Source organism: Nycticebus coucang, chromosome 3 (genome assembly GCF_027406575.1).
Source record: "Nycticebus coucang isolate mNycCou1 chromosome 3, mNycCou1.pri, whole genome shotgun sequence".
NCBI classification, from domain to species: domain Eukaryota; kingdom Metazoa; phylum Chordata; class Mammalia; order Primates; family Lorisidae; genus Nycticebus; species Nycticebus coucang.
Genome location: NC_069782.1, coordinates 63,701,902 through 63,711,161, shown reverse-complemented (window position 1 = coordinate 63,711,161; position 9,260 = coordinate 63,701,902). Strand labels below are relative to the sequence as shown.

Sequence of the window (9,260 nt, the reverse complement as noted above, 5' to 3'; positions counted from 1 at the left end):
ACCCTCCTGCATTTTGGTGAGCCCCGCCCCCTCGCTCCTAAGTGGTGAGGAAGGAGCGCCAGCCCGCCCTCCTCAACGCCCTTTGGCCAGCGCCAAAAAAGTCCCGCTCGCTTCTGGGAGCCCTTCGCCGCAGGGTCGGTCCGCGCAGGATAGAGCTCCTTGATTGGCTAATGCAGCAGCGATTCACGCCTCGCCGAGGCGTTCCTAGCAGCCGCCGTGCGGAAGCGTCTGGCCGGTAACCGCGGTGGACCCGTTGCTTAAGAGCGGTGGTGGGGCCTTTGATGTTGCCATAGCAACGCGGTTGCCTTGGAGATGAATGTCTAAGTGCCTGAAGCCTAAATTTGGCTCTCCAACCTTCCTCTTCCCACTTGTTTCCTCCAGATGTCCGAAACTAGCCCTTTTTACTTTTCGCAAGGTTAATCTGTTTCATCTGCTACTGACCCAAATGCCTTCCACGTCCTTTGGAACCTACTGACTTCCCTATTCCCACCCAGGACTGCTTCTTCCTCCGGGGAAGGTGACTGGTAGGTGCTGGCATTGACATTCACAGATGAGCACGTGAGAGGAGGTGCGGGTGGAGGGGGGCTGTGTTTGAGCCGATTTAAAACAGAGTTTGTGGAATCCATGGGTTACAGAGGAGGTAGCTGGGGACCCAGGGCCTGAGACTGTGGGCTGCAGGTAGACAACAGTAGGAAAGAGTTCACCTACAGTTCATCCACACACAGACCTTTATTGTGACCGTTAAAAGGAAAGAGGCCCAGTGACGTGAATTCATAGGGAAACAAGTACACAAGAAAGCAGAGGCAGGGCACAGTAGAAGGTTAAGAACACTCTGAACCCAGATTTCAGGTCAGAGCCTAGCTCCAGCCATTAGTTATAACCTTGAACAAATTACTTAACCTCCCTACTTCAGCTTCTCTATCTGCAAAGTGGAGTTAAGCAATAATATGTGCCTCTTGTGTTTGATGTGAAGATTAAATCCATATAAAGGCCTCAAAACAGTACCTGACCCATAGCAAGGCCACACAGATGTTAGCCAGTATTGTTTGCTGGGTGAAAAAGCAAGTTATAGTACAGCACAGCAATGATAGTATGTGTGAAAGTATAACAAAACAAAACAAACAAAAAAAAAAAGGCAAGCTACTGAACAGTAGAGTATTAGAGTATGTATAATTACCTCAACTGAGTAAAAACAATTTATATCACAGCAAATTTCTGGATTCCTTCAGATACGTCAATGACTACAACTGGTGATGCAGATGAAGAAATGAGGAACTGAAGGGCGGCGCCTGTGGCTCAGTCGGTAAGGCGCCGGCCCCATATACTGAGGGTGACGGGTTCAAACCCAACCCCGGCCAAACTGCAACCAAAAAATAGCCGGGTGTTGTGGTGGGCGCCTGTAGTCCCAGCTACTCGGGAGGCTGAGGCAAGACAATCGCTTAAGCCCAGGAGTTGGAGGTTGCTGTGAGCTGTGTGTGGCCACGGCACTCTACCGAGGGCCATAAAGTGAAACTCTGTCTCTACAAAAAAAAAAAAAAGAAATGAGGAACTGAAGTTTTAATGTAATATTTGACTTTTTTTACAAGCATGTATTAGCATAATAATCTTTTTTTTTTTTTTTTCTGATACAGAGTCTCAAGCTGTTGCCCTGGGTAGAGTGCTATGGCATCACAGCTCACAGCGACCTCCAACTCTGGGGTTCAAGCGATTCTCCTGCCTCTGCCTCCCAAGTAGCTGGGCCTACAGGCACCTGCCACAATGCCTGGCTATTTTTTTTTTGCCGTTGCAGTTGTCACTGGTGTTTTAACTGGCCTGGACTTAGGGCAGAGTTGCAAAAGCAGTAGGGTTTTCATGTACCCTTCACCCAGCCTTGTATATCAGCATCTTGCATAATAATAGAAGAGGCCAGGCAAGCCATGGTGGCTCACACCTGTAATCAAAGCACTCTGGGAGGCTGAGGCAGGTGGATTGCCTAAATTCAGGATTTTCAGACCAGCCTAAGCAAGAGCCAGACCCGGTCTCTAGTAAAAACTGAAAAACTAGTATGGTGTCGTAGTGGGCGCCTGTAGTCCCAGTTACTTGGGAGGCTGAGGCAAGAGAATTGTTGAAGCCCAAGAGTTTGAGGTTGCTGTGAGCTGTGACAGCATGGCACTCTACTGAGGGTGTAGTGAGACTCAGTCTCAAAAAAAAAAAAAAAAAAAGTCGGGGAAGGAGAGTGAGTGGGGGCAGGAAATGCTTCTGCTACTGGCATTTTCTATTAGAAGCCAAGGATGCTGCTAAACATGTTGCAGTGTACGGCCCCACAAAAAGAACTATCCAACCCAATTGTCAGAAACTCTGTCATAGAATAATTACCAAAGCTAACAGGTCAATATTGGCATAATAATATTAACTAAACTACAGACTTCTCCTGCCCCAATTTTTCCATTAGTGGTCTTTTTATGTTCCAGGATGGGTTTGCCTGGTGTTTCCCCATGATTAGATTGAGGTTATGTGGTACTGGGAAGAATATGACAGAGACCACATGACCTTCAAGATCTGGGTAACAAGTATGCTTATTAATACTAGAGTGTTACTGTTTCTGGCCCCACTAAGTGAATAAAGCAAGGAAATATATACACACATTTCTGTATGTATTTGTATACATATTAAAAAGCCATGAATTCACACTGATGCTTCTAACTTTAATCCAGCCTCACAGGATTCATGCTGACCTCTCCCATCTCCTGTTTTATCTGTAACTTCTTTCTCCAGCAGTGAGCAACCTGGCTCACATTATCTACATACAGGACATTAACTTATCTGTTTAACCCACCCCCTTTTTTTTCTTCTTTTTTTTTGTTGAGACGGAGTTCTACCCTGTGCCATGAGCAGAGTGCAATGGCATCATAGCTCACTGCAACCTCAGACTTGGGCTGTGGGCATCCTGCTGCCTCAGCCTCTGAAGCTGCTGGGATTACAGGTGCTCGCTGTGGCGCCTGGCTGGGTTTTTCCATTTTTTCATGAGTCAGGATCTCACTCTCGCTCAGACAAGCCTCAAACTCCTGAGCTCAAGCAATCCTCCTGCCTCAGCCTCCCACAGTGCTGGGATTAAAAGTGTGAGCCACCGCGCCCAGCCTTTTTTTTTTTTCCAAACTCCTGGGCTCAAGCGATCCTCCTGCCTCAGCCTCCTCAGTAGCTTGGACTACAGGCTCCCTCCCCAACCCCCAGCTTTTTTTTTCTATTTTTAGTAGAGATGGAGTCTTGCTCAGGCTGGTCTTGAACTCCTAAGCTCAAATAATCCACCTGTCTTGGCCTCCCAATGTGCTAGGACTACAGGCATTAGTCACTGTGCCTGGCCAAGAAACTTTTTTTATAGCTGGGTACAAAGGTTTACATCCATAATCCCAGAGCTTTGGAAGGTCAAGGCAGTTGGATTACTTGAGACCAGAAGCTGGAGACCCGTCTGGGTGACATAGTGAGATTCTGTCTCTATTAAAAAAAAAGAAACTAAATAATAAAATAGATTTCTTTGCATTGACATCGTGGCTCAAATAAAAATAAAATAATGTTTATGTAAGTGCATTGAAAAAGGCCTAACTGGGCAGTGCCTGTGGCTCAGTCGGTAAGGCGCCGACCCCATATGCTGAGGGTGGCGGGTTCAAACCCAGCCCCAGCCGAACTGCAACAAAAAAGTAGCCGGGCATTGTGGTGGGCACTTGCAGTCCCAGCTATTTGGGAGGCTGAGGCAAGAGAATTGCCTAAGCCCAGGAGTTAAAGGTTGCTGTGAGGTGTGTGATGCCACAGCACTCTACCAAGGGCCATAAAGTGAGACTCTTGTCTCTACAAAAAGAAAAAGGCCTAACTTAGGCTGGGTGTGGTGGCTCACAATTGTAATCCTAGTACTCTGGGAGGCCAAGGCGGGAGGACTGCTTAAGCTCATGAGTTGGAGACCAGCCTGAGTCACAGTGAGTCTCCATTTCTACTAAAAAAAAAAAAAAAAGGCAAGATCACTTGAGCCTAAGAATTTGAGGTTGCTGTGAACTTTAATGCCATAGCACTCTACCCAGGACAACAGACTGAGACTCTGTCTCAAAAAATAAAAAAATAAAAAAGCCTAACCTCAGGACAGAACGGGGAACATAGCAAGGCTTTACCTTTAGCCTTTATGCTTCCATGCTGACTTGAAGATAAGGAATCACTTTGTTAAATCACTCGCATGTGATTTAAAATTGGTTTTCAAATAAGTCACTTAAGGGGGAGAGAGGTGTGATAGTAAGAAGAGTAAATGTTACTAGAAGGGTACAGGTGAAATTTACTAGATGTAGAATATAAGAGTCTGAACACAATAATTAAGAAAATGCCATGAAGGCTATGTTAACCAGTTGGATGAAAATATTTCAAACTGTATATAAAACCAGCACATTGTACCTCAGGATTGCATTATTGTACACAGCTATGATTTAATTAAAAAAAACAAAACTAGAGTGTATGTTCCAAGAGACACATTTCTGACATGTCAGGAGGAAGCAGAGTCTTACAGATGGAAAGAAGCCACAGGCATGGGTAGGGAAATGACTGAGACCAATGAGACCCCCACCCCATTAGCTAGTAGCATCCCAGAGATAGTGGACAGGTCCACCTCCCAAGAAGTTTGGTAGTGAAAGGCAGACAGAAGGCTTGGTGGAAGTTGCAGGGAAGGGAAGCACAGTGGAGGCTGAGGCGGACTGCTTGAGCTCAGAAGTTCAAGACCACTCTGAGCAAGAGTGAGACACATCTCTACTAAAAAAACAGACAAACAAAACTAGCTGGGCACTGTGGTGGGTGCCTGTATTTCCAGCTACTTGGGAGGCTGAAGTAAGAGGACTGCTCAAACCCAGGAGTTTGATGCTGCTAGGGCATCCTACCCAGGATGATAGAGTGAGAGTAAGTCTTTAAAAAAAAAGGATCAGGAACTGTGAGTAAAGCTTAATGTAACTTGCCCAGGGTCATTCCGCAGTTCAGTGGCAGAGCTGACAGTCCAACTGTAGTCTATCTGAATCAAGAGTCTATATTCCTAACATCTTCCATCCCTACCCAACTCCCCGGTCTATGAGGGTGGTAATAATACCAGGGTCTTTTGAACCACAGAGACTCACAGCAAAACGCAGAGCTCTGGGCTCCTACTGTGCTGGTCTACTCCTCCCCCATGGATCGAGTCAATCTTAACTGCATACTGATGGTACAGTGATAACCAGATACCAATCCTCCCACCCTTAGATAGCTCTTGTGCAAAGATGACAACAAAGCAACATCTGCAATATCTAAGTTTTTATTAAGGTGAGTTTTTAAAAACAAGCATCCATACCAGTGTGGACAGTGTGGGAGGAAAGCAAAGTAGGGCAGGGGAAGGAATTCTGCTCTATTGGTAATAAAGCTCCAGGTTCATCCCATCATGGATTTCATCTTAAGTAAAAGTGTTAAGGAATATTCACTGTGGGCTCCATCTCCACCCCTCTCATCCATTCACAGCTGGCTCAGAGTGGTGACCTGGGGACTCAGACCAGGGCTAAGAAACCAATTTTTAACTGGCCCATTTTGATTTTTTTTTTTTTTTGAGACAGAGTTTCAAGCTGTTGCCTATGGCAAAGTGCTGTGGTGTCACAGCTCACAGCAACCTCGAACTGTGGGCTTAAGAGATTCCCTTGCCTCAGCCTCCCAAATAGCTGGGACTACAGGTGCCTGCCACACGCCCAGCTATTTTCTTTGTTGCAAATGTCATTGTTTTAGCAGGCCCAGGCTAGGTTTGAACCTGCCAGCTTCAGTGTATGTGACTGGTGCCCTACCCACTGAGCTACAGGCACCACCCTGCTTTGATTTAAAGAGAATCCAAGCTATAAAAAAAGTTCATGCTCCTTTTGTACAACAGATATGCCTGAGTCTCACCCCATCCTGACCTGCTGTCGAGCACTCAGGTGGAGTTCAGTAATAACTTTGAATTTAAGGTGTCAATGTCTTCTAAGTCATGTTGAACTATTTCACCAGTCAACCACCCTCCTCCCCCAACAAAATAATTATACAGCATCCATTTTCTAAATGCTCATTATGGACCACACACTAAATTAAACAGATTATGTGTATAATCTCAGTCTTCAGTATTGATAAAGAGAACCAAGGCTGGGTATGTATACTCTTCCTCAGGAAGTCACAAAAAGGATACAGTCCCCTAGAGACACGTGGTCCTTAAAAATCGTGTACCTGTGGAATAGAGATCTTCCAGAGAGAAGCCTAAGGAGGCTCTTCACCCTGGAGGCAGCCTGAGGCAGCCCAGGCTAAGCAAAGGGCTTCCTGTAGTACTCCCCAAACCAAAACCTTTTGTCTAGTCCTGTCCACCCCGGAGCTCTACCACTGCACTCACCACTTCTTAAGGACAATCTTGTTCCAACGGGTGCCAGTTTGGGCTGCAATCAGCTTTTTAAGGTCCCCAATGGTGTCATCGGTGCTGAGCACAGAGGAGTTAAGGCAAATGGAAAGGAGAGGTAGAACGAACAGAATAATACAATCTGAATACTATCTGCCATCCGTCCCCTCTCCTGGATTTAATTAAAACCATCCTAACAACACGAACTGAGCTGCCTGCCTCATGCCAAGCATTCCCAGGGATCACTGCCTCCCGGCCGTCAGTGGATACTTGCATTTAACGCGGACCTTCTTCCCCAAACGGTCGTTGCAAACAACCTCGATCATCCTGGCTGGAGCTACACAGGGCAGGGATTGGAAAGCAGAAAGGGCAGAACTTCAGGAGTCTCCCAGGCCTCAGAAGCTCCAGCCTACAAAACTCTCAGTACCAGGCCCTAGCCCACCAGTTACTGGGTCCTCCGTTTACCCCCGAACACCTTTGGGTCTAGAGCCTAGACCCAAGTCCTCCCAGGCCTTACGTCCCGAGTCCTAGGACCGAGGATCTCAGGCCGCCGCGCCCTCGCATGTTCTCGTCGCTTGAAGGACCAGCCCCAGAGCTCCCTGGCTTCACTTCCCGCCAGTCGCGGACCCATAGCGGCCAGGTCCTGTGAAGTTTCCATAATTCCAGGCTGACCGCTCACCTCCAAACGCCTCGAACCTGCAGACGCCACAACCTCCAGCTCAAGCGCCGGACCCTAGCCTAATAGTCGACGCTGCGAACAGGAAGCGGAAGTGCTGTGCCGGAAGCTCCCGTTTCAGATCCCTTCCCCTCATGAGCTTCTGCAATCTGTCCGGTTCTTCGGAGAACCGGGTTTGAAGTTCCGGGATAAGACTTTTGTGTCCCGGGGTGCAGGGCTGAGGATGAGGAGTGGAGACCCGAAGGTTGACATCTGGCCTGTTGGAAGCCGTTGTCTGAGGCCTTTCGGTATGGGGACATCGTGTGTGTTGGTGGGGGACGCTAAAGGGTCTTGAGGAAGAGGTGACCTCCTGCTCCTGAGCCCGAAGAAGACTTTTCTTGCAGCTGCGGGAAACAGGGATCGGTTTCTGCAGTTACCCGGTCCAGTTCTCTGCCTTCATTTAGGGTTGGGCCTCGTAAGCATTTTGTCCTCCCCTCTCCTCTGGCCATCGCGTCTAACCACCGGGACACTTGAGATGCAGACTCCAGTCAAGAAGCGAAGCCAGATTCTGGGCTGGACTCCACGTCGCGCACAACCATCAGTCGTCAACCTGCAATGCCCGCGTGAGGAGCTGGAAACCGCACAGTTGCTAAATTGCCCACTTCTATATCTTCAAGGAGCCCTTTGTACCAGGGTCTAGGTACGGGAGGGCTAGTGGGCAGCAGCACCCCCCCCCCCCAACTCCATTCATTCAAACCGCTTCTACCCAGTGGAACTGTTGAATGATTCCTTCTGGGCAGAGAAGATTCTCCCAGTTTGATGAGTCTAAACTGATTTACCGTGGCTTTCTTACCTACCCAATCCACCTTTTAAAACTAGGATGTAAGATTAGGGGGAAGACATGAGAGGCCATCCTAAGAAAGGGGCGGATTCTCTGTGACCCTGTTAAGACCACCTGCCTAAGGGAGCCAGCCTAAGAAGAAGGCCCACCACAAACACTGGGTTCAGGGACCTTCCTGAGTCTCAGTCTGCTGCCCAGGCTAGAGTGCCACAGTCTTAGCCTAGCTCACAGCAACCTCAAACTCCTGGGCTCAAGTGATCCTCTTGCCTCAGCCTCCCCAGTAACAGACTACAGGGGCCCTCCACAATGCCTGGCATTGGGCTCAGAACTTTGGCTTATTACTCTTGTTGCCCCTGCAGAGTCCCTTTAAGTGGGCTTTCCAGAGTAGGGACTCTGAATAGACAACTCGTTCAAATTGGAAACACAGATTTTGGATCCAGACAAGTGAGTCAAAATCCCAACCTTACCCCTTAATATTAAATGCCATGGTCTCAAATGAGACCCCACTTTGAAGCTTATTTTCCTTATAATGAGAAAGGGGATCATAATTCTCACCACAGCGTTGTTGTAAGTATTGATCTTAGACCAGCTCCTTTAGGAGTTTGTAGAAGAACAGATAGGGGATGTGGGCTGTGTAGGGTCCTCCCCACCCCTATTTTCTTTGGGTATCCTAACCACTCTGTGATCCAGCAGGTTTTTCCCAGGAGGTTTAAACCAAAACTGAGGTCTTAGACATTCTCAGGCACTGATAAAAAGTATCCAGGGTGTTGCCCAAAACACTGAAAGAAACTGGCCCCAGCCCTGAGCCAAATTCCTTAAACACATATAAACTCCATATCCTGACCCCCACATAACTAGGTAGAACACTCCTTTTCTCTCTCTTGAAGATTGCTGCAGCACTGCTCTATATGCATTCTAATAAATGCTTTGGACTGATCACCCTTTCTTTGGAATCCCAATCTGCCCCATCTCAGGATGGTTTGGGGCACCCGATGTGGGAGGGAACTCCCCTGCTGCTGCTTTTGGGGTAACTTCAGCCGAGGGACCAAACAGGTTGGAGGTCAAGGGTGAGCTGAGAGGATTGATGTACCTGAGAAGTTTGGAAGCAGCACGTCTTTGCATTCACGTAGAAACACTGGATCACACACAAAGTGTTGACTGTGGTTACTGTGGTTACAACTAGATGGTAGAATTGCTGTGAGTCCTATTTTCCCTTTTAGTACTTCTGGGTATCTTTTCATATTTTTTTTATGTCAAACATATGTTATTTTTGTTAAAAGGAGTCAGGGGTGGGGAAGTGTTAGTATTTTTTAAAAAAGTTCTATTCTCTGTGTTTGATTCAAAGATGGCTCAAACACAGGACCATGATGCTGAGCTGAGGTGAC

The 9,260-nt window shown here is 47.5% G+C and overlaps 2 long non-coding RNA genes across 2 annotated transcripts; one reads left to right on the top strand and one right to left on the bottom strand.

The window, feature by feature from the left end:
- The first annotated feature begins 69 nt into the window (after positions 1-69).
- LOC128580434 (uncharacterized) lies at positions 70-3,837 on the top strand. The gene is made up of 3 exons (XR_008378676.1): positions 70-524; positions 1,230-1,303; positions 1,632-3,837. It is a non-coding gene; the product is annotated as an uncharacterized LOC128580434 (long non-coding RNA).
- A 1,439-nt stretch (positions 3,838-5,276) lies between these two features.
- On the bottom strand, positions 5,277-7,157 carry LOC128580433 (uncharacterized). Its single transcript, XR_008378675.1, has 3 exons — positions 7,059-7,157; positions 6,650-6,716; positions 5,277-5,424 (listed from the first exon to the last, which is right to left on the bottom strand). It is a non-coding gene; the product is annotated as an uncharacterized LOC128580433 (long non-coding RNA).
- Positions 7,158-9,260: the final 2,103 nt, after the last annotated feature.